The 24,174-nt window shown below is 41.4% G+C and overlaps 1 protein-coding gene across 1 annotated transcript in view; it reads left to right on the top strand.

Moving 5' to 3' along the window:
* Window positions 1-9,918: 9,918 nt before the first annotated feature.
* The window catches only part of SLC38A4 (solute carrier family 38 member 4), a 76,488-nt gene continuing 62,232 nt past the window's right edge, over window positions 9,919-24,174 (top strand). The window contains exon 1 of the mRNA XM_065932161.1: window positions 9,919-10,043. The gene's annotated coding sequence lies outside the window, so the exon portion shown is untranslated. The remainder of the gene's footprint in view (window positions 10,044-24,174) is intronic.

The raw sequence follows: 24,174 nt of genomic DNA on the forward strand, positions 1-24,174 counted from the left end.
GAATAATTATTCTTACCTGTACACCCCTCTCCCTTAGACTGCTAATTCTTAAGAACAGGGTGGGTGGGCTAGGTGACTTCAGTTGTGTCTGACTCTTTGCAACCCTATGAACCATAGTCCACCAGGCTCTTCTGTCCATGGGATTCTCCAGGCAAGAATACTAGAGTGGGTTGCCATGCCTTCCTCCAGGGGATCTTTTCAACCCAGGGATAGAACCTGCCTCTCTTGTGTCTCCTGCATTGGCAGGCGTGTTCTTTACCACTAGCACCACCTGGGAAGGCCTCTTAAGAACAGTGAACGTCTAACTAGTGTCTGCAGCTTAGACATTATCCAGCATGTTAATAAATGTTGCTAAATAGACAGAAGATAGCACCTCAAATCCTTACACCTTAATGCCGATGATGACGGCCTAAGAGGTGTCCTAATATGGGGGAGGTATCACCTATTTGGGTTTCCTCAGCGGCTCAGTGGTAAAGAATCTGCCTGCAGTGCAGGAGACACAGGAGACACGGGTTCAATCCCTGGGTGGGGAAGATCCCCTGGAGAAGGGCATGGCCACCCACTCTAGTATTCTTGCCTGGAGAATCCCATGGACAGAGAAGCCAGGTGGGCTACAGTCCATGGGGTCACAAAGAGTCGGACACAGCTGTAACTGAACACACAGGCACATCATCTGTTTAGGACTGAGCTCAGCACAGAAGTTGACAGCTTGGGTCTGTCAACTGAGCAGATTTTGACATGGAGAAGGATAAGAATGTGAAGCGTGGGGACGCCCCCCGCAACACATCCCATAAGGCAAGAGAAAGCTGAAGATGCATTAGACGTATGTCAGATTGTCAACTATGGAGTACAGTCTATGGACTGTAACCTGCCAGGCTTCTCTGTCCACGGGATTCTCCAGGCAAGAATACTAGAGTGGGTGGCCATGCTCTCTTCCAGGAGATTTTCTCAACTCAGGGATCAAACCTGTGTCCCCTGCACTGCAGGCAGATTCTTTACCACTGAGCCACTGGGAAAACCCAAATAGGTGATACCTCCCCCATATTAGGACACCTCTTAGGCTGTCACCAAGTAGTTCTTTTCAGGGCCTGTTCACAGAGTGGGTGATTCTGAGGATTTTGGTGTATTGGATGGCTAAAGGTCTGCTTACCCTAAAGAAGTACAAACTTCTGAATAAAATGAGAGAAAGAGCGTTACATTTTTATGGGGTATCCAGAGATTAGGACCCTACCTCAGGGAGCAAAGTAGGAGTTTGCCTTCCTAAATAGACAGAAGGCTCTTTCTTGTCATGCAAAAGATAGGAAATAGGACATGTTCAGGCAGGGAGGAGGATACTCAAAGGGGAAAGTAAAAGAATATGTCAGTCATATTCCATCGCATTTACTCCTCTGCCTAAGGCCAGCCTAAAGAGTGAGGACCCTGTGTAGCAAGCTGATTTTAAAGTGAGAGCAAAGGTAACAAAATACTAGGTTCATGAACAGAAGACTCAATTTGATGAGGATACTTGAAATTTACATTTGAAAACTAATTGTCATGATCACCTTGACACTCTTGTGTACTAGCTCATACCTCTGAAGAAGGATGGCCAAGTTTGTCTGGAGGCATTTTCCCTCTAAGTTATAAGTGGAATTGCTAACATAAAAATGGGTTATGTTAAAAAACACAGAGCCCAGAAGCTGGGCTTGAGGTGTGACTTTGTCCTTTACACATTAAATATTGCAACAGGTCTTTCCTAACATACTACATGCTGCAATGTGTCAACATGGGTTTAAGAAAAATTTAGGCACTGACTGTAAATCTCAGTTTTAAATTGACTTTTCACTTGTTTGTTTTTTTAAGTTTTAAACTCTGTTTCATGCACCGGACCCTCCTCAAAAAGGTGGTGTTTAGTGTTCCTGAGTTTGAGGCTCATTCTTTACCATCCCACTCAGATGCTTTCACCAGTTTACAGTCTGGCTTTATTATAAAAGCCAGAACCCCTTTTTACTTTGAATTTGCTATGGCAGATTGAACTAAGAGATTCCATCCTCTCCTATCTAGAGCATCAACAGAGGATCTCTTATCAAAAATATCCCATCAAGCTGGATCATTGCTTCCAGAAAGCAAAGGGGTAACTGATAACTAGGGTACCATGATGTTTAGTGTGATGTGCTTGGCTTAAGGAAGAACATAAAAAGAGCCGAAAGTATTGTGTTAGGGGTAGGATGGGATTCTCTCGGATTCCTAAGTATGAGTATGTATGAAAGTTGCTCAGTCGTGTCTGACTCTTTGCAACCCCATGGACTATACAGTCCATGGAATTCTCTAGGCCAGAATACTGGATTGGGTAGCCTTTCCTTTTTCCAGGGTATCTTCTCAATTCAGGGATCGAACCCAGGTCTCCCACATTGCAGATGGATTCTTTACCAGCCACAAGGGAAGCCCAAGAAGACTGGAGTGGGTAGCCTATTCCTTCTCCAGCTGATCTTCCCCACCCAGAAATCAAACCGGGGTCTCCTGCATTGCAGGTAGATTCTTTACCACCTGAGCTATCAGGTTACTAGAGGATCAGACAAAAAGAGGAGTAACTCTGGTTGTCTCTAGATGAGTAAATCGTGTGTCTGGGAAATGTGTGGATTTGCAGAGGATCTAGGAACACAGACCAGCCAGCCCACAGCTCTCACTGGCAGGGAGAAAAACTAGAATCAGATTCTTGCATTTATCCCATTGTGGGGACAGGAGTTTGTCCACCTCTGGAGAGAATGAGTAAAGAAAACTGAGTGTGGGAAGGTGTCCCTCTTGCTACTGAAGGTGATCACTACCTGAGATGGATCCACATGTCCCACCATCTCAGGAGCACCAGGCTGCCTTGCCTCCCCTACAGTCACGGGCTTCCCATATGCATGGGAATACGTTAAAGTTGTTCACTTTCATCTTCAAGACTCATATCCTCAGGGAAATCTGTCCCTATGATCAGTGTATCCACCTTTCACTTCAGTCTTTGTCATTCTATGTGAATTAGTGTCACACTTTGATATTTTATCCTACCAGATCATAAACCCCATGGGAACGAAGATTGTGTCTGCTTTGACTATCGGACTTCCCTGGTGGCTCAGATGGTAAGGAATCTGCAATGCAGGAGACCAGGCTTCGATCCCGGGGTTGGGAAGACCCCCTGGAGAAAGGAATGGCTACCCACTCCAGTATTCTTGGCCTGGAGAATTCCACGGACAGAGGAGCCCGAAGGGCTACAGTCCATGTGGTCCCAAAGAGTTGTCACAACTGAGTGACCAACACTTAACACTTTGATTAAAATGCTTTCTCCTACCAAATTATAAACTCCATGAGAACAAAGATTGTGTCTGTTTTGACTCACCATTTTGTCACTCATAGCTAGAACTTAGGAATTACCCAACAAATGTTTTTTAAATCAGAGGATAAGCAAATGCAGACAGAACTGGATTTTCTGAGGAAGGACATGGGGTCATGAGCTTTAAACAGGGAGCTACCTGTGGGCAGGCCAAGCCCAGAGAGGTCTCAAGAGAAAGCAATATACATGAGGTTTTGTGTCAGAGCCTTCCTTTGTGCAGTCAAATTAGTCAGAATTTCAACCCTGAATTGTCCACCTTGGAATACCCTTCAGAGAGGCACCTCACTCCTCAGAACTTAGCATATATACATAGTCCTGCACTTGTAAGCTATTGAAGGCTATCCAAGCAGGATGACATGAAAGAGAAGGGTCTGGATGTTCTGCTTTGCTGAGAGCCTCATCAGAGAAGGATCTGGAAAAGCATTGAACCCCTAGGTGACATGGAAGGAGGAATCCCCCTTGGTCAGCGACAGCTACATGGAGTGGCACAGAAAAGCCCAAGAAGACTCAGTCTCTCCAATGTCCCATACAGGTTAGGAAGAAATCTTCATCCAGGCTGAAGTAAAATTAAAGCCCCAGTAAAGCCATGTGATGAATAAATAAATAAATGAGTCAAGCAATTGATGCTTCTCTGTTTTACAATAAGTTGAAAAGCTAAGTGATAATTTTCTTCAAGATAATGATGGAATTTAATCAAACAAAAACATTTCAAATTCAAATACCACTATGAAGACACTTTTGGAACTCACTGGTTTAAGATCATAACCTGACTTTGCGTGCTGTGCTAAGTCACTCTGTCATGTCCGACTCTTTGTGACCCCATGGACTGTAAGGCTCCTCCATCCATGGGGATCCTCCAGACAAGAATATTGGAGTGGGTTGCCATGCCCTCCTCCAGGGCTTCCCTGGTGGCTTAGACAGTAAAGAATCTGTCTGCAATGTGGGGAGACCTGGGTTCGATCCCTGGGTTGGTAAGATCCCCTGGAGGAGGGTATGGCAACCCACTCCAGTATTCTTGTCTGGAGAATCCCTATAAATGGAGGAGACTGGCAGGCTGAAGTCCATGGGGTCTCAAAGAGTCAGACACAATTGAGTTGACTAAGCACAGCACACAAAGTCAGATTATAATTTTAAACCAGTGAGTTCCAAAAGTGTCTTCATAGTGGTATTTGAATTTGAAATGTTTTCGTTTGATTAAATTCCATCTTTAGCTTGAAGCAAATTATCACTTAGCTTTTCAACTTTTTATAAAACAGAGAAGCATCAATTGATTGACTCACTTATGTATTTATTCAGCAAATTTGTTTTGATATCACATCTACAGAACTTACAGTCTCGAGCGGAACCATGTAAACAATTTATTATACAAAGAGAAAGAATGAAACCTACTGCAGCATCGGAACAGGACCATGGAAAAATAAGCACACAATTTTGACCTCTTTCACAATATCTATCTCTTATATTTGAAGACTAGAAGTTAAATGCTTTCATGGTTTCAAAATTAAACTGCAAATTTTGTATTGTTTTAAATTTCAATCTTAAGAAGTGTAAGTAATAGGTTAATGATAGTTTCCTGTTCTCCATTACTTCAGAAGGCAAATTTTAGGGAACTAGGGTTTTATTGTGGCAACAAGGGAATAAAAGAAGTAAATACCCATAAGCTGTGCAATTGTAGAATGTTAAGATCACACAGGACGCAAGGATCAAATAGTCTGCCCTCTTGTACTAAAAATGAGGAAACAGGCCCAGGAGAATAGAATGAAGTTTTAGGGTAATTATAAGAAATTTTCAGTAACAGATGATACAACTGTAATCAGTATTTTCCATGTGAAAAAGGATGATTTAAGTGCCTTATGAGATTTACTTGATTTTTTGAAACAGCTCTAGAATAGGTAAAAATACACGCTCAGTCACTTCAGTTGTGTCCAACTCTTTGCAATGCTATGGACTGTAGCCCTCCGGGCTCCTCTGTCCATGGGGTTTCTCAGGCAAGAATACTGGAGTGGGTTACCATACCACCCTCCAGGGGATTGCCCCAACCCAAGGATTGAATCTGAGTCTCTGAAGTCTCCTGCATTGGTAGGCGGGTTCTTTCCCATTTGTAGGTGGTTCTTTAGCACCACCTGGGAAGCCCATGTTATCCCCAAATTACAGATGAGGAAACTGGGGCATAGAGAAGTTAATAATTTACCTAATTATTGTGTAACTAATAACTGGTTACCAGCTAGTAAATATCAAATCCAGGAAGGATTCTGTTTCCAGAAATCAGAAACCAAGTGTTTAACTTTACATGTTCTACATCTTATTCATTTGCAAAACATACATGTATATATTAATACTTATTTTAAATGTGGTCATTCTCATTAAACATCTCTAGGTTTTGGACATTAGTGATAAGTTCTTTCATTTTATTTTTCCAGATAAAGGAAATAGTAAGCTAAGTTTGACATGACTATGTTTCTAGCTCTCAGAGGAATGTCACAAAGGGGAAAATTTGCTTTGAGAGTAATTCGGTATTTTCTGAAAGCTGCCATGCTATTGTGCTACCTGGCAATAGCAAATCAATGTCAGTTTCTGTTCAAACACCAGTTGTGCAAAGCATGTCAGAGTAACTGGTAGCCTGGCAGACTCAATCAGCGATTGCCTCTCTGGGCACCAAAAGTCTAACTGGCCACCTAATTATGGTTCTTCTTAACTACAGAGAAAGAATTGAGAGAAGATGCAAAATATCAGTAGGGATGAATCACAGATCACTTTATTTAACAAACAGCTCAGGCACAGATAGTGTATGACAGTATACAAATTGTAGGGGTGTTCTTCATCAGTTCATCCACTCATCCAGTAAATAACTATAGAACTACCCTATGGCGAGTTCGAGGAACACTGATGAGGATAAACAGGGAGTGGTTGCTCAGGAGCATGAAGTCTAGCAGGGCCTCTGCTCCACTATAGGAGTATAGTGTGTTATGATGTGTTTCTGGAGCCCAAATGAGGACAAGGCTAACGATGGGGCAGAGAGGGGAGAGCTTTGGAATCATATATAGCTGAATCCTTACTCTGATTCTGCCTCTGGCAAGTCCCTTAACTCATTCATTCTGTTTTCTCATCCGAAAAGTAAAGATAAAAACACCAGCCTCACAAGTAATAGTAGTAGTGTTAGTCACTCAGTCGTGTCCGACTCTTTGTGATCCCGTGGACTGTAGCCCGCCAGGCTCCTCTGTCCCTGGGATTCTCCAGGCAAGAATACTGGAGTGGATTGGCATTCTCTTCTCCAGGGATTGCCATTCCCTTCTCCAGGGATTGCCATTCCCTTCTCTTTCAAATGCTGGTTTAAAACAAGCCCTTGGGGTGCACGTGTCTCTTTCAGTTCTGGTTTCCTCGGTGTGTATGCCCAGGAGTGGGATTGCTGGGTCATATGGCAGTTCTATTTCCAGTTTTTTAAGGAATCTCCACACTGTTCTCCATAGCGACTGTACTAGTTTGCATTCCCACCAACAGTGTAAGAGGGTTCCCTTTTCTCCACACCCTCTCCAGCATTTATTGCTTGTAGACTTTTGGATAGCAGCCTTCCTGACTGGCATGAAGTGGTACCTCATTGTGGTTTTGATTTGCATTTCTCTGATAATGAGTGATGTTGAGCATCTTTTCATGTATTTCTTAGCCATCTGTATGTCTTCTTTGGAGGAATGTCTGTTTAGTTCTTTGGCCCATTTTTTGATTGGGTCATTTATTTTTCTGGAATTGAGCTGCAGGAGTTGCTTGCATATTTTTGAGATTAATTCTTTGTCTGTTGCTTCATTTGCAATTATTTTCTCCCATTCTGAAGTCTGTCTTTTCACCTTGCTTATAGTTTCCTTTGTTGTGCAAAAGCTTTTAAGTTTAATTAGGTCCCATTTGTTTATTTTTGCTTTTATTTCCACTAATCTGGGAGATGGGTCATAGAGGATCTTGCTATGATTTATGTCGGAGAGTGTTTTGTCTATAATGTTCATCACAGCTCTGTTTATAATAGCCAGGACATGGAAGCAACCTAGATGCCCATCAGCAGATGAATGGATAAGAAAGCTATGGTACATATATATAATGGAATATTACTCAGCCATTAAAAAGAATACATTTGAATCAGTTCTAATGAGATGGATGAAACTGGAGCCCATTATACAGAGTGAAGTAAGCCAGAAAGATAAACACCAATACAGTATACTAACGCATATATACGGAATTTAGAAAGATGGTAACGATAACACTATATGCAAGACAGAAAAAGAGACACAGATGTATAGAACAGACTTTTGGATTCTATGGGAGAAGGCGAGGGTGAGATGATCTGAGAGAATAGCATAAAAACATGTACATTATCAAGTGTGAAACAGATCGCTAGCCCAGGTTGGATGCATGAGACAAGTGCTCAGGGCTGGTGCACTGGAATGACCCTGAGGGATAGGATGGGGAGAGAGGTGGGAGGGGGTTCAGGATGGGGAACACATGTAAATCCATAGCTGATTCATGTCAATGTATGGCAAAAACCACTAGAATATTGTAAAGTAATTAGCCTCCAACTAATAAAGATAAATGAGAAAAAGAAAATAGAAAACAAGCCCTTGAGGACTGTTAAGTAGATTCAGCATAGCTATCAAAGGCTCAGGAGTTTGATTATACCCCAGAAAGACAATGGCATACCAGTTGTCTCGTACCACCTAGACATTGCTCAGAGCTTTTCTAAAACTCTAAGAACATAAAATAGCTACAAAAGATGACAAATTTGAATTTTGCTCATCACTTTGTGGCTTTGTAGACAATGCAACTCATTTTTTTTCAATACATGTATGATTAAAGTAAGTAGCACATATGTAAATGAACAATCTATAGTTCTCTAGAAAATCAAGCAATGAACCACTACTTTTCTGTGCTAGCTAAGATATGGACACCAAGAACTGACTAAATAAGCAATTCATTAAAAAGTTGAGTGGCTGCATAGTGAACTAGTATCAATCTTAGGACTGCACTGATTCCATCTTTATTTATATTTTCTCTGAAAGGGATTTTTGTTTTAGAACCTTGAATTTTGCTTTTACTAATTTAGGTAAAGAGAAATATAAATCTATCATGACCGCTCATTAATCCTCTCCCAATTTTACCAGTTTTGACGATTTAGTACTTTTATAAAAGATACTTATATTTATTAAATAAGAATCAATGGAAAAGTGTAATAATGTGAAGATAATCTAGTTTCAACAAGTTTAAAGAGACATCAAAATTATTCTGATGTAGTCTTATCTCATAAGGTGAAGTTTTTTATGACAAACTAAAGATGTTTGTTGCATTTGGCTAGGCAGAGGATAATCAGCTTTCATAAAAAAAATACCCTCTATATTCTGTTTAAATAATTAATGTATTTGTTTTTAGGTTTCAAAATGGTAACTCCAGCGAAGGTAGTTATCACATTATCCTTATACTCGATTTACATTGTTGGATGGTTTTAATATAATGTGATGTGTGTGTATGTGTGTTAATGGAGAGTTTTTAATCCTCTTGATTATTATATACCTGCATTGTCTGGATGGATTTTTGTTTTTGTTGTTGTCCTTTTTTTTTAAGTGCTGAGATGTTGCTGATGCATTAGTTAATGGGAACTGTAAAATAAGGCAGTTCTAGATATTCACGATCTGAACAGTGAACCTTACCATTCTAAATAAAGTTAAATTGGGTATGTGAGAATTTAGAAAGTAATTCGTGTTGCCTGATAGTTTGTTAAACTGTGGGGCTCAGGTCTCTACAGGAGAACATTTTTCCCTCAAAGAATGACAAATGAGTATTAAATAAACAGGAGGTTGTGAACACATTTGCTACATGCATAGGCTTTCTGGAAACAGGAATTTTGGTTAACCTCAGAATAGCTTCAGTGTAAACAGCTTTCCTTAAAATGGTAAGTGGTGCCTTTAACAAGCAGAACTGAAATTATACTGTTATTTATTAAATCCTAATTCCGTCTTCATATATACTGAGGATTATGCTTAGAGTGGGGGCAGTGGGGAATGGGTGGGAAATGACCGCAAAAGACCCCTAGCCATGGTTAAGGGCTGGCAAGCTATCTTCTACACTGCTTTTGCATTAAGTGATTTTTACTGTGAATGACAGGTTTTTCATTTGCAACCCTTCTTCAATTTTTTTTTCCTTTATGTCAGATACAGGTTTGACATCATCAAACCTACAGGAAGTTTAGAACCACCTACTGATAGAAAGACTCTTACAGATTTCAAAATGAGCAGGGACATGTATTTCCACATATAGGACAGATCCAATAAATGTAACCTTGACTAATGAAGAAACTTAATGGTTTAAAAAAAAACAACCCACAGAAAAGCTCAACTCACACCACGATATCCTCTGTTGTCGTGGACCCAGGAAAGCTGGAGCAGGGGCTGGCAGGTCCCAGGCTTCACTCTTGGGGGACAGCTGGTCAGCTCAGCCGCACCTGGGAGGATGCTTTCCTTGACATCTCAGGTTGCCGCCTGACGATTGGTGGCTGGGGCTGGAAGGGAGGGTCCACAGGAAACGCGACACTGGGGATGCTCCCCCCTATCACATGATGGAAATTTCCACTCTTTAGAAAGGCGAAAAGAAAAGAAAGAAGGGTCTCTCAATCCACCCTTTTCCCCTGGATTCCCAATCGGGAGAGGGAAGAAAAAGGCGGGTGAGTGAAGCTGTTTATATTTTCCGTTGACTTAAAGACTTGTCAATGTGCAAACCTGTGGCTGGATCCCAACTGGGATATGTGTGTGTGTGTGTGTGTGTGTGTGTGTGCGCGCGCGCGCTCGTGTGCGCATGGGGACACGCACACGTCTGCAGCGTGGTCTCAACCTTCTGGGGCTTGGGTCAGGCGCTGTAGCTCCTTGTGTCTTGTTGATGGTCCTAAATCCTTATCATTTTCCAAAGAATCCCACTGCGTGCGGGTTACTGCAGGCTAATGACCGGATTGACTAGAAATTAAGTAAACCAGGGCAACCCGAGGTAAAGGGCACAGGCCGGGAAAGCTCCTGTGAGCCTCTGTGCCAGGAGAAGTGGCTGTGCCAAGGCGGCCTGTTCCTGGGGGGCGGGCAGTGGGTGGCTTGCGCTGGAACGCCCCGCCCGCGAGCCCGGGATTCCCTGGGTGCTCAAATTTCGAGATCCTTTTTTTTTTTTGAGACCGCCATCCACAGGCGCCGGCGCCTGCCTGGCCAGGGGGTCCGAGACCCTCTGGAGGAACTGGCTCCGCGTCAGCTGAGGATCGTGCTGGAGAGATGTTACCCGAGTCGCGGGACCCGTGCCCGCGTCCTCGGGGTTGGGGACACTCGAGGCAGGACCTAAAATAGACCCATCTTCCCTGACAGCTGGGCCCCCCGGGAGGCCAGCGCGGTTCCCTGGGTCGGGAGCTCGGGCTTTGCCCAGGGAACTCCGGGGAGGCTCCTTTAGGGGAGGAAGAAGGCGAGATCAGCGCTGGATCTGGGGACCTTGGCTGGGGCGGTGAGCGCGTTCCTAGCCGTCGGGCTGAGAAGCCCGGGGTGCGCAGAAAACAGGGAAAGAGCGGCGCAGAAAAGCGAGCAGAAAAGCCAAGTGGCGCCCAGGGAACGGAGAGGGGCTGTCGGGGAAGAGGGCTGAAGTCCAAGGAGGAGGGGAGAAGGAGGGAGCGATAAGGGTCCAGACCCCGAGATGGGTAGGAGTAGGCAGGAAAATGGAGAAAAGGGAGAGAAAGAATGGAAGGAAGAGAGGATGGAAACGGGAGCGGGGACGCTGGGAGCACCTCGGAGTCCGGGAGAGGAGATGGGTGAGCGCGGGGACCAGCTCCAGAGCCGCGCGAGGTGCCGGGAGGGGCTCTTCGCACCGGTGGGCGTGCGCCCTAGTGGGCGCTGGCTGGGAGTGGAGAAACCGCGCGTCCCCGAGCTTCACCTCAGTGATCCGGCAGGAAAAGGTTGAGAGTGTCCCTTCCACGTGCACCGGAACCAGCCCGGGACGTGGGCCCCAGGCTGCTGACTTGGTTAGAGGAACTGGGTAAACTAAACCAAGGATGATCCAGAGATCCCCACCTGCAGTCCTCCGCAGAGCCTTTAAATACCTGGTTCTGATTTCACCGGAGGACGCCAGTTTGGCTCTTGATGTGTATCTCTTAGTGCAAAAGGTGTATTTCTACCTGTCTCAGAGGGACCTTAGACCCTGATAAGAGAAGAGAGGAAAAGCGAAGGGTAACCTCTGCCCTGGAGGTGTAAGCAGACCTGGTCTTGCACTTACCTCCTCCGCCTCCTGGTCAGGTGCCCCATCCCCCAGGGCTGCTGGACCTGCTTTCTTTGTTATTGGTTGGGTAGTGGTGCACTTTGGCACCCTTAAGGAAAGGAGGGAGTGGCCAGCCTCTCACCATGAATGGTCTGTTTCCCAAATTACTGTTTTCCTGTATTCATCTTTATTCTCTCCCTAGGCAGTGCAGACATAATCTTTAGGACATCACTATGACTAAATTGTCTTGTGTTGTAAAGAGAGCATCCTACCCCAGGTCACAATTCCCAGGGCCTGGGTTTGTTTCAGCTTTGGTTAAAACTTTTTATTGACCTTAACTTTTGCTGGGAGGAGGTGTAAATTCGCCCGTGGGTTGGTTTCTTTCTTTCCTTTTTTTTTTTGTCCCTACTGCAAATAAGTCTCCAAGGAGTGGGTGAGATTGGTGGACTCACTCCTATGGAACACAAGAAATGTTTGTGTGTGTGTGTGCGCATGATATAGTCTCAAATTCTAGCAAATGAATCTACAGAAAATCTGTGTTTTGGGTAGAAAATTGTAAGCACAGAGACACTGAAAAGAGTATCTGATCTCCCCAGGTTACAGAATACCATGGGGTGGCAAAGGGTCAGACATGACTTAGCCACTAAACAGCAACAAATATGTGTTCAGAGACAGAAAGCTTCTAATGGGCTGATTTTATCACAAAACCTCAAAAAACAGGAAGACTGGGGTAAAGGGATAAATAACTTTCAAGGCTGTGGGCATAGGAGGTCAGCTCTTCTGCCAGAATATGCAGTGCTAGGTGCCTCAAAGAGGCTAGTCTCTGCTAGATTCATCATAATAATGACTCACGCATACATATCAATTATTATATTCCCTATATGTTACAAAGTGCTTCTTTTAACATTTGACCCTCATCTGACCCTAGCCTATTGAGCTAGATGGTATTATTCTAACTATATTATAGATCAAGAAATGGAGATACAGTGTGGGGTACACAGAACATCTTTGGAAGTTCTGTTTGGACATTAATTATTCTTAAGTGTACAGAACGATCTTCTTTCACTTTATATTTAATCATAGTCAGAAATGGACAGATTCTGGAGATCCAAGACTGACTTCTTAGTCTATTAGAGACTAATTCTATCCTAAGAAAGCCAAAAGCATGACCATGCAGCTTAAGAATTAATCGTTGTCAGACCCAGGACTGGATTTTTTTTACAAGTGACATTTGAGAAATGAATAACTACGGTTCAGTTCAGTTCAGTTTAGTTGCTCATTCATGTCAGACTCTTTGTGACCCCATGGACTATAGCACGCCAGGCCTCCTCGTCCATCACCAATTCCCAGAGCTAGCTCAAACTCATGTCCATGATGTCAGTGATGCCATCCAACCATCTCATCCTCTGTTGTCCCCTTCTCTTCCTGCCTTCAATCTTTCCCAGCATCAGCGTTTTTTCCAATGAGTCAGTTCTTCACATCAGGTGGCCAAAGTATTGGAGTTTCAGCTTCAGCATCAGTCCTTCCAAAGAATATTCAGAACTGATTTCCTTTAGGATAGACTGGTTGGATCTCCTTGCAGTCCAAGGGACTCTCAAGCTTCTTTTCCAAAACCACAATTCAAAAGCACTAAATCTTTGGTGCTCAGCTTTCTTTATAGTTCAATTCTCACATCCATACATGACTACTGGAAAAACTGTAGCTTTGACTAGACAGACCTTTGCTGGCAAAGTAATGTCTCTGCTTTTTAATATGCTGTCTAGGTTGGTCATAACTTTTCTTCCAAGGAGCAAGCATCTTTTAACTGCATGGCTGTAGTCACCATCTGCAGTGATTTTGGAGCCCAAGAAAATAAAGTCACTGTTTTCATTATTTCCCCATCTATTTGCTGTGAAGTGATGGGACTGGATGCCATCATTTTAGTTTTTTGAATGTTGAGCTTTAAGCCAACTTTTTCACTCTCCCCTTTCACTTTTAAGAGGCTTACCTCTCAGTTTATCAAGCTCTCAGGGCAAGCATAATAAATATAGCAGCTTGTGAACTTCTGAGCTAAAGGTTTTTTTCTTTTATATTATCATTTTTGTTAATTTCTGCAGAGGTTTTTAGGCATATCCCCCCCCCCCACCATTCTTAGTACTGACAATAATATTTCTATTTTTTTTGTTTTGTTTTTTCTTCTCATCTTTAAATTTTATTTTGTTTTAGAGTATATATATCTCTATTCTCTTTCAGATTCTTTTCATGTTTTTAAAAATCTTAAATCTTTCTTTTATTTTTTTAGTTTTTGCATATCCAAAGCAATAATTTCTATAGAAAACAAAAGTTGAATGTTTAATGACATATATTTTAATATGTATAAGTAATATTACTATTCTAGAAAATTCCATGTATCACATGAAACCATCTCGAATACTACTACTACCCTGATGATGTCTTGTAGGAAGATGAGGGATAGAAGAAGGGAAGAGCCAAAAGAAAGGAAAGGAAGACTCTTCAAAGTCAGACTAAGAGTCAAGCCCTTTTCATGTGTGAATCACATTTAATCTTCACACAGTACTCCACCATGTAGGTATTTGTAATCTCCATTTTACAGAGGAGGAGATTCCAGCTCAGAGAAATTAAGCACAGAGCCAGGGATCACAGAGATAGTAAGCAACAGGGCTGGCATCAGAACTGTGGTCCCTCTTATGCCAAAGTTCCTGCTTCCTTTAAAGACAGCAGTAAGATGAAGAGTAGAAGGAGAGCAGAAACTTAAATCAAGAAGATTAGAGAGGTGTTACACAACAGAGTGGGCTGTGAGAAATGGGAGAATGGAAAAAACTAATCACTCTCACGTGCCTGCTAATCTTCTGATCTTTTTTCCACTGTTTGTAATGACCTAATTTCATTCATTCATTCCGCAAACCGTCATTGAATGTCATTATCCCCCCAGGAAGTATATTAGGGAGTTTCTTTTCTCCTTGTCTCCCTAACATCTACCAGAGTCCCATGCAAATACTTAGGTGCTCAAGAAATGTTTGTTGAGTAAAAGGATGAGTCTAGTGGAGGAACAGAAAAGGCGATGGCACCCCACTCCAGTACTCTTGCCTGGAAAATGCCATGGATGGAGGAGCCTGGTAGACTGCAGTCCATGGGGTCGAGAAGAGTCGGATATGACTGAGCGACTTCACTTTCACTTTTCACTTTCATGCACTGGAGAAGGAAATGGCAGCCCACTCCGGTGTTCTTGCCTGGAGAATCCCAGGGACAGGGGAGCCTGGTGGACTGCCGTCTATGGGGTCGCACAGTCGGACATGACTGAATAGACTTAGCGGCAGCAGCAGCAGTGGAGGAAACAATAAATAAGCAAACAGTTGTGTTAACAGCATGTGAAGGCCCGGGGGGAGAAAAATCAGATTTGAGCACTCTTCCACCAAACCTAGCTTAGGAAAGGGGTCAGAGAACATTTCTAGACCAGATGATACCTCAGCTGGGTTTTGAAGCAGAAATAAAAGTCAGCCAGGCAAAGAAGTGAAGGAAGTAGGGGAGGATTCTCAACAGAAAGACTGGCCTAAGCAGAGAAAGAAGGTAGAGACCAATTGGGAATTTAAGAGTTCAGTGGAGATTGTTGGGAGGAGGTGAGGGTGGGGGTGGGAATGAGTGGAGAGGTGAGTGGTGAGGGAGTATATGGTCTGGGTCCTCGCATGATTTCTCTGCAAATGTCCCATAGCTCTGCCTCTCTCTTGAATGTAGGAAGTGAACTGTGCTAACAGGGAGCAAAATGACTGAATATGAGTTAGTGGTACATTTTATTATTTTATCATGGCCCTATAATAGAGGACTATAACTCTTTATAATGTTAGTATTTTAAAACCTAAGCTCAGATAGGAAGACCAGACTCTGTATGGGAAAGCCAAATTATTTTTCTTGTTCTCAAGGGGATATTTTATTTTGATATAGGTACACTCTACATAATCATGAAAAAGACTTCCAAGCTAATGCTTTATTATGCTTTTCTTAAAGGTAGCTTGGAGGGCTGTGGATTTCTCTTCTTATTTTAGTTTTTATTGATTTTATTTTTCATTTTAGCAAGCTAAAGAAGAATCAGAAAGTAAAAATTTATTTTAAAAAAATGAAATGAGAAGACAGTAATAAATTTCACTCTCCTATCTCCAAAGTAGATGTTTAAGCCAATTAAAGTTCTAGCTTTTGAAAGTAGACTTTGAAAACTTAACTCCCAGCATCTCTTTTTTCTTTAGGGATTTTTTATGCTAGTTTTTCATTGCAGGTTCGAAGGTCTGCATGCCACTTCACCATTTCCAGACTTGTAAAACACTCACACTGTCATGAGGAAGGGAATTCAAAGAGTGACTGAAACCTATAAGTAATCCCAAACCTAATTTCTGTTAACAGATTAAAACCTCCACATTTTAGCATTAGATCCTTGGGTAAGTTTGTTAATCTTTCTGAGTTTCAATCTGTTCATCTATAAAATTTGGATCATAATAGAATCGGTTATATCATTAATCATATAGAATTGATCTCATCATCTATTAAATGAGTTAACATATGTAAAATTCTTAGACTAATGCCTAATACATAAGAAGCGTTTAATATGTGATAGCTCTTATCATTACTGCTACACCTTCTGTCACACAAAGCACTATTTGAAGCGTTAATAATGTCTATACTAAGTGTTATTTGATAATGTGTTCTCCTCTAAGTGCTGTAACTACAATGAAGGAAACAGAAGGGAGGAAATGAAAAGAGGGCTAAATAATACTCATGTGCGACAGTCCAGTCCAGAATAATGTCATTCCCTGGATAATAAGATTGAAATGTTCCCTTATTTCCTGTTGGCTATTTGCCCCTAGCGCTCCTGATAAATCTAGTGTGTATTCATCATTAAAATGAACATCAGGTCCAGTTCCCTTGTTTTCTCTCATTTTTGTCTCTTTTGGTCACTGCTGTCACCCCGGTACCTCACGTAGTGTCCGGAGTAAACAGACACTCATGCATGTTTATTGAATGAAGGAAGGAAGGAGGAAAACATGTTCCCCCTTTTTTTAAAAACAGTAGTATTTATTCTTCAAATAAACACTTTTTCACTGCAATATTAAAGGCCTTTACAAAATACATCTACACTGTGAATAGTCAATACAAATATTTTAAAATTAAGTTATTTTTTCATTGTGCTTCGTTTCACATAATGGAACACACAGGTTTGAGAGCCAGGGCATGTGGATTTGAATCCTGGAGCCATCACAGAGTTGGGTTTCCTGGATTTGGATCTTGACTCCATCCTCCTGACTTCTCAGGTTCAAATTCTGGCTCCCTCACTTTCTGCCTGAGCCACATCGAGCAAGTCATTTCACCTGACTGCTTCATTCTCTTTATCTGTAAAGTGAGTGAAACAATTCCTATTTCAGAAGGACTTTATGAGAATTAAATGAGTTAATTTATTCAGCAGCATGTTTGGCACTTTGTAAGCATTAGAGGTGTTTGTTAACAGTTAAAAGAAGCCATTTATTTCCAGGTAGGTACAATAAAAGTACCTGCATTACAGAATTAGTTCGATCATACTGCACGATACATATTAATAACAATAAACACCCCCAAATGTTACTGTTGCTACTGCTATTATATTTCTGTTTTGTGGGGAGGAGTTGGAGCCCTGCCAGTAGCCGTTGCATTCTTGGTCCATTGAAAGTCTAATTGATTCCACCTTACATTTCCTGCCCACTCCATGTGTTTGTGATGTTCTTTTTCCTTGCGTCATTCACGCCTTTGACACCGCATACTCCTCAGGACAAGGACTTTACTCTTTGTTTTGGCACAATTTTATAACACTGGGTACACTCACAGTACTACTATAAAAATGTTAAATGAGAAAAAGAAAAAAAGATGCAATTCACCAGGAGGCAACTTTGGCCAGCAGCTGATCAGGCTGCTGCTGTGTTCGCCGTGTTGGTACTTGGTGAGGGCTGCCCGGCAGCGTCTCCAGGGGCAACTGGTGGTTCGCGGGTACCACACGCTCACATCCCGCCGGCTCGTGGGGAGCATGAGCTGGGCCGCTGTGCCCGGGGAGGACCGCAGGAGGCCACCGCCTGGGGTTGCCACATCGCTCACAGGTTTGCCTGCTTTGTCATTAGTACGACTTCACTAGAAAGATCAGGCTAATGAGTCAGGCGAACTTGGAGGGAGACACAGCAAAGAACTGAAAAAGGTGGGGAGAGAGAGGCATTCTTTAAGGAGAGAGGCTCTGGAGATCCTTTCTGTTGGAAGAAACGTTTCCTGCATGCTACATGGGGCTGCATGCTATGGTCTTATTTTCTGGAATTTTTCCAAAGGGGAGAGAGGAATATGGTACCTGGATGCAGAAGGTTCTTTATAGACGAAGTGACCAAACTGACCTTGATTGTTGATGGGATCCAACTAAAGGGGTTCGTGCTTCCACCCTCACTTTATGCATCCCTGGAAAACAGTCAGATGGTTCAGAGCACTGCAGAGATGGAGGATGCTGTGATAGCCCCGAGAACGCAGTTAAGCACGATTTTTTTTTTTTCATTTATTTTTATTAGTTGGAGGCTAATTACTTTACAATATTGTAGTGGTTTTTGTCATACATTGACATGAATCAGCCATGGATTTACATGTATTCCCCATCCCGATCCTCCCCTCCCACCTCCCTCTCCACTCGATTCCTCTGGGTCTTCCCAGTGCACCAGGCCTGAGCACTTGTCTCGTGCATCCAACCTGGGCTGGTGATCTGTTTCACCCGTGATAATATACATGTTTCGATGCTATTCTCTCGAAACATCCCACCCTCACCTTCTCCCACAGAGTCCAAAAGTCTGTTCTGTACATCTGTGTCTCTTTTTCTGTTTTGCAAATAGGGTTATCATTTCCATCTTTCTAAATTCCATATATATGTGTTAGTATACTATAATGGTCTTTATCTTTCTGGCTTACTTCACTCTGTATAATGGGCTCCAGTTTCATCCATCTCATTAGAACTGATTCAAAAGAATTCTTTTTAATAGCTGAGTAATATTCCATGGTGTATATGTACCACAGCTTCCTTATCCATTCATCTGCTGATGGGGATCTAGGTTGCTTCCATGTCCTGGCTATTATAAACAGCAGCACGATTTTATTCCTTCTTGCCTTTGATTTTATTCCTTCTTGCCTTTAAATCAACTCTTCAGTGACAGCACACCTTTAAAAAAGATCTGATACTTTTTTGGCATTGGTAGCTATGCTGTATGTATACTTGTTGTGCAGAGGGATCCGCACTGTTAGTTGATTTGCATAAACTTATTATTTTAAAGCAATTATAGTTTCACAGGAAGTTGTCGAGGTAACACAGAGAGACCCCATGTACCTTTCAAAACTGCTTACCTCCAGTGGTTCCCTGGGACATAGTTTTCTTACAATATTAAGGCCAGGAAAGTGACATTGGTGCGATATGTGTAGATAGTTTCTGTGTCATTTCTTCACATGCACAGATTTGTGCAACCACCATCACAACCAAGAGACAGAACTTCCATGCCAAAGAGATGAAGAACCTTTGTTGTCACACACCCTCCTCTTTCTCTCTACCCTTGGCAAACAGCTATTTTCCATCTCTTTATTTATTTTTATCATTTTGAGGATGCTGCATAAATGAAATCATAGTGTATGGGATCTTTTGTGGGATCAGTTTTTTTTTTTTTCATTTGGGATAATGCTCTTGAGGGTCATTCATGTTGTTGTATCCATGCATACATGTGTGCTAAGTCACTTCAGTCATGTCCAACTCTTTGAAACCCTCTGGACCGTATCCCAACAGGCTCCTCTGTTCATGGGATTCTCCAGGCAAGAATACTGGAGTGGGTTGCCACGCCCTCCTTCAGGGGATCTTCCTGACCCAGAGATCAAAACTGCCTCTTTTGTCTCCTGCATTGGCTGGTGGGTTCTTTACCACTAGCACCACCTGGGAAATGGGTTGTTGTATTCATAGTTGGGTCCTTTCTATTGGCAAGTAGCATTCCGGTTGTTTGACTGTATTTACTGGTATATTTTTATATTTTTTCCTCTCACTTGCTATACTTATTTAGAACTTAAGTTGGATTAAAGAGGTGCTGAAGGAACTTGATGACGTGAAGTGTGAAGGTAAAATTTGAATGTTTTTCTCTTAAAAATGACATTTGTATGGTAGGGCAAAAAGGTGTATGAACTACATCTCCATTTAAGACAGAGGTCATTGGAGGGATGGAAAGGAGAAAAGGAATAGGGAAGAGAAGGTAGGTCTTCAGACAATAAGTTATAAAATCTAGAATCTGTTCAAATTTCCACACCCATTTAACAATCTATTCTGTGATTTTATGTTTAGTTTGGACAACTGCAATTTCTTGACACTAACACAAACAAAGCCTCTGCAGTAGGAAATCCCCTGCCAGTTTATGCTCAGTCACATAGCTGATAACTCAGGGACAGACACATAACTAGAAATGCCAGCAAATGGCACTTTAGTTTGACAGGGTCACTGAGAGTCAAAATAGCATCTCTGGCCCCAGGGCAGCTATCAAGGGTCCAGAGACAGTCAGTGTTACCTTACTCTGGCTTTTCATCCCACCGGCCAATGGGAGGAGCATCCCCTAGAGCTCACTTAAGTGTTAAAAGAGGATGTTATCTCTCACCTGAATGCCCACAAACCTGGACGCTGGTGGCTATAATGACTAAGGGAGTGCATCACTTCTGTAGGACTGGAAGAGGTACGCTTGGCCCCTCCATCAGTCAGCACCTAATTAGGGAACTTCCCACCCCAATACTACCATGCCTCCAAGCAGAGGAAAGAATGAAATGTCTACTACTATCTGAAAGTGTAAATACTCCTTTAAGGTTTTAGAATTTCACATTTTGGGCTTTCTGAGTCACAACAATTCACAAAATAACACGAACTATCAATCAGGAACCTTGACTAGAGCCAAGTTTAACTGAAGGCATTGTCCACTAAATCTCCATTTTAATGCTTTCTGTTACCAGAAAAATATTTCTTATCCCACATCCTCTGTCTGAGAATGGAAGGTAGATACAGGAGGCTGGTTCCAAAGCCTAAAACATAGAAAGGACCAAGAATGTGATAGCTAAAATAACTTATAACTTCTTGGCTAAGCAAATCTGCTTTTCTGAATCTTTCAAAATGAAATAGAATTGTTTGTACTGTCTTTATGATTAGTTTTATTTTGTGTACATGTTAGATATCCCATATTGATTTACAGGCAGTTCTTCTGGGTCACGTCTCCTGTGTTTGGACCACATGGTCACACAGCATATGGGAGGGCAGGTAACTCAACCCTGCAATCTTGAAGCAGCCAACACTTGGCTGTCAGTGAGAAGACCGAACAAAAGGCCCACTGAATTTAGTTTACCTTTCTTATATTAATGCTGTTTACTTATGTGACTAATGATGACAGTCATTGGTGTAGGGGGCCAGACACAAAATATAAGCACATACATAAACTGTGGTTCCCAGCACTGTAGTTTTTTTTTTTTTTTTTTTAAGGGGTGATGGGGAGGTTGTTTGTTTTTGAAATTTTGTTCTTTAAAGAAAAGAAGTAGAGCTTTTTTGAAAGAAAAATAAAATATAAATACTGCATGTATTATATTAATGTACATAGAAATCAAGTTCTAGCTGTATAGTTACTTTCAAACAATGTTGCAACACTATAGTAGTATCCACACTTTGAAGAATGAAAGAAAATCCAATGCTTTACATTATTTTTTATACCAGGATTACAGAATGTTCAAACTCCTTAACTGGTGGTCAAGGCCAACCTCAGACAGACTCTGCGCGAACATTCCATTCGAGATAAAGTAGACTGTAATCATTTTGCTATTTCTGGGCCCATACTTCTGAAACCGTTACTCCTGCCTGGAACCCCTCTCATCTCGGAAGCCACACCAGTTTTCCTCCATGACCCCTGCTCCATTTGCCCCAACTCTCTTGCTGAGCCCTCCAGTTTAGTTCCATTACTTGATGACAGGGACCCTATTAGAAATAGTGTCCAACATGGAGTAGGTACTCCACAGACATTGAACTGGATTCTGCAGTCAGACGTGGGGGTATGCGTGTCCTGCTTAGCCAGTCCTTCACCAGCTTTGGTCTTTGGATAAGTTACTCCATCTTTTTGATCATCAGTTGCCCTACTTGAAAAATGGGGAGATAATATGGCATCATCAACTCAGTGAACATAAATGTGAGCAAACTCCAGGAGAGAGTGAAGGACAGGGAGCCTGGCATGGTGCAATCCACAGGGTCACAAAGAGTCTGATATGACTTAATGAATGAACAAGAATGAAGGTTAAGATATTACTGACTTGATACAAGTGCCTGGCATAATGTTGGGCTGTTGTGACTATGATTATTACCAGTGAGAACTTAAATAAAAGAGATTTCAGACTTTACAAAATTAACAGGATAGTGACATGAGTGGAGGATGAAGAAAACTTGATAGTTTAGACTTCTCTGCATCTTTCAACCCTAATTGATATCGCAAGGAGGAACAGAGTCCCTCTCTGCCTGTCAGCAAGGAAGAGAGAGTCTCCAGCTTCCCACCCACTGAGACCAGATACAAACAGATGGAAACAGAATGATTCTTCCCTTCTTAAATCTATGGAAATATGTGTGGTTTGGCATAGATTTTAGTTTTAGTAAGAGATAATCAAGTGATGGATGAATTTTTGTAAAGAAGGGAACCAATCCTAGATATTAGCTACAAAGAGTAATTAAAATAGTCTCATGATGAATCATCTATTCTTGAAACTATTCACAGACACAAACTGTAGCCTCAGACAAGTGAAAATTTCCATGAATTAACTGGTTGTTTGAGCTACCTAATACCAAGTTATTAGAGTTCTAATGCTTCCCTACAAATTGGTTGATATTTTACTGAAGCATGGCTTCAATCAAATCAAGGGCATAACTATTAGTTCTTTTTCTGGTTACACTTATGTCTAAACAAACTCCTTTTGTGTTTTGAATTACAGACCTAAAAAGGATATGTTTAGACCATAGCATGCAATTATAAACAGAACAGCCATACTTTAAATAAATAGCAAAATATACTGGGTCTGGAATAAAGGGTCCCATACAAATTCTGACTTTTTCCTATTCTGGGGCCACACCTTAAATAATTACTCTTTTATTAAGTGGTTGGAACTCTATGTGTGCAAGTGTTTCAGAATAACAACCTCTTCTGAAGGAGTTCTCAATGTTATGTGAAGTGCACATATGCACATGGATCTGTACAAATTTCACAGTCACAGAGGAAGAACATTTGCTCAAAAGTCTCCTTTGTCTAACTAAGGATATGGAAAAGCTCTGTTAAATGACTGAGGAATAGAGTGTTCTGATTAAGGGGAAATTGTACCTGCTATGGATTGCTGATTTTCAAAAAATTAGAACATAGCAAGATTCATTTTAAAATCACAGTCTTATCAAATGTAATTTAATCTTTCAATGTTTCAGAGTGCTCTGGGCTCACCGTCATGAACTTCATCTGTAATGGCCAAATTCAAAGGTGCCAGTTAATAGAAATTTCTGGTTGGTTGAAGAACTTTATAATGTCTTCCTTCTGCTTTTAAACTTCTGGAAGAACTATCAAGGAAAATACATGTAGTAGTTCTGAACTAGGAAACTTAACCATGTTTAACATGGAAATCTCTAACATATTTCAAAATAGAGAATGATATTCTGTAACTCTGTCTTCATGTAACTTCAACAATTGTTAATACTTCTCTGTTGCATTTAACCTATACCCAAGCTTTTCCTCCCTGCTACCTCTACCATAATCATTACCAGATTATTTCTAAGCAGATCCCAGTCATCAAACCATTTGGTCCATACGTGATTCAAGATGTATCTCAAAAAGATAGGAAGTCTTTAAAAATAGCTAAAATATCAAAAAAAAAAAAAAAAAAGCTAAAATATCATCACGCCTTAGTAAACCAATGTTTCCTTAATATTATCAAATATTCAGGCAGTGTTCAAATACCTGATTCTCTTTTTTGTTTTACCCTGTGTTTGAATCAGAATGAAACAGGTGAACACACTCATTGGTTGATATTTCTCCTAAGTCTGTTTTAACCCAGAGGTTCAACCACACTTTTTCTTTTTTTAACCTCATGTAGTTTATTTGATGATAAATCCCAATCATATGTCTGATAGAATTTTCAATATTCTGAATTTTGTTAATTTATACAACCTTAAAAATGCCACCTTCAAACTCTAATCTTCTGCCTTCTTCAATTTAACTCTTGTAAATTGCTTCTGTTTTAAAGAAAAATTGCACTTTCATTTCTTTGCCTATTTTCTTGAGGGTCCTGTCCTGCCCCATACATTTTGTGCAGTTTTGCACAAATATCCTTCCTCATAGTATCTCTAATTTACTGAACATTTCTTCCTGATAGAATCTGGCCAACCTGGAGTGCCCTTTCAGTATGGTTTCAAAATGTGTACTGATCTACTAACCCAGGTGCTTACTCAACTTTCTCTAAGATTGCAAGACATCACCAGTAAACAGTAAGGGTTGTTTTGATTTTAAAAACTCTGCTAT

Source organism: Muntiacus reevesi, chromosome 4, assembly GCF_963930625.1.
Source record: "Muntiacus reevesi chromosome 4, mMunRee1.1, whole genome shotgun sequence".
Taxonomy (NCBI): domain Eukaryota; kingdom Metazoa; phylum Chordata; class Mammalia; order Artiodactyla; family Cervidae; genus Muntiacus; species Muntiacus reevesi.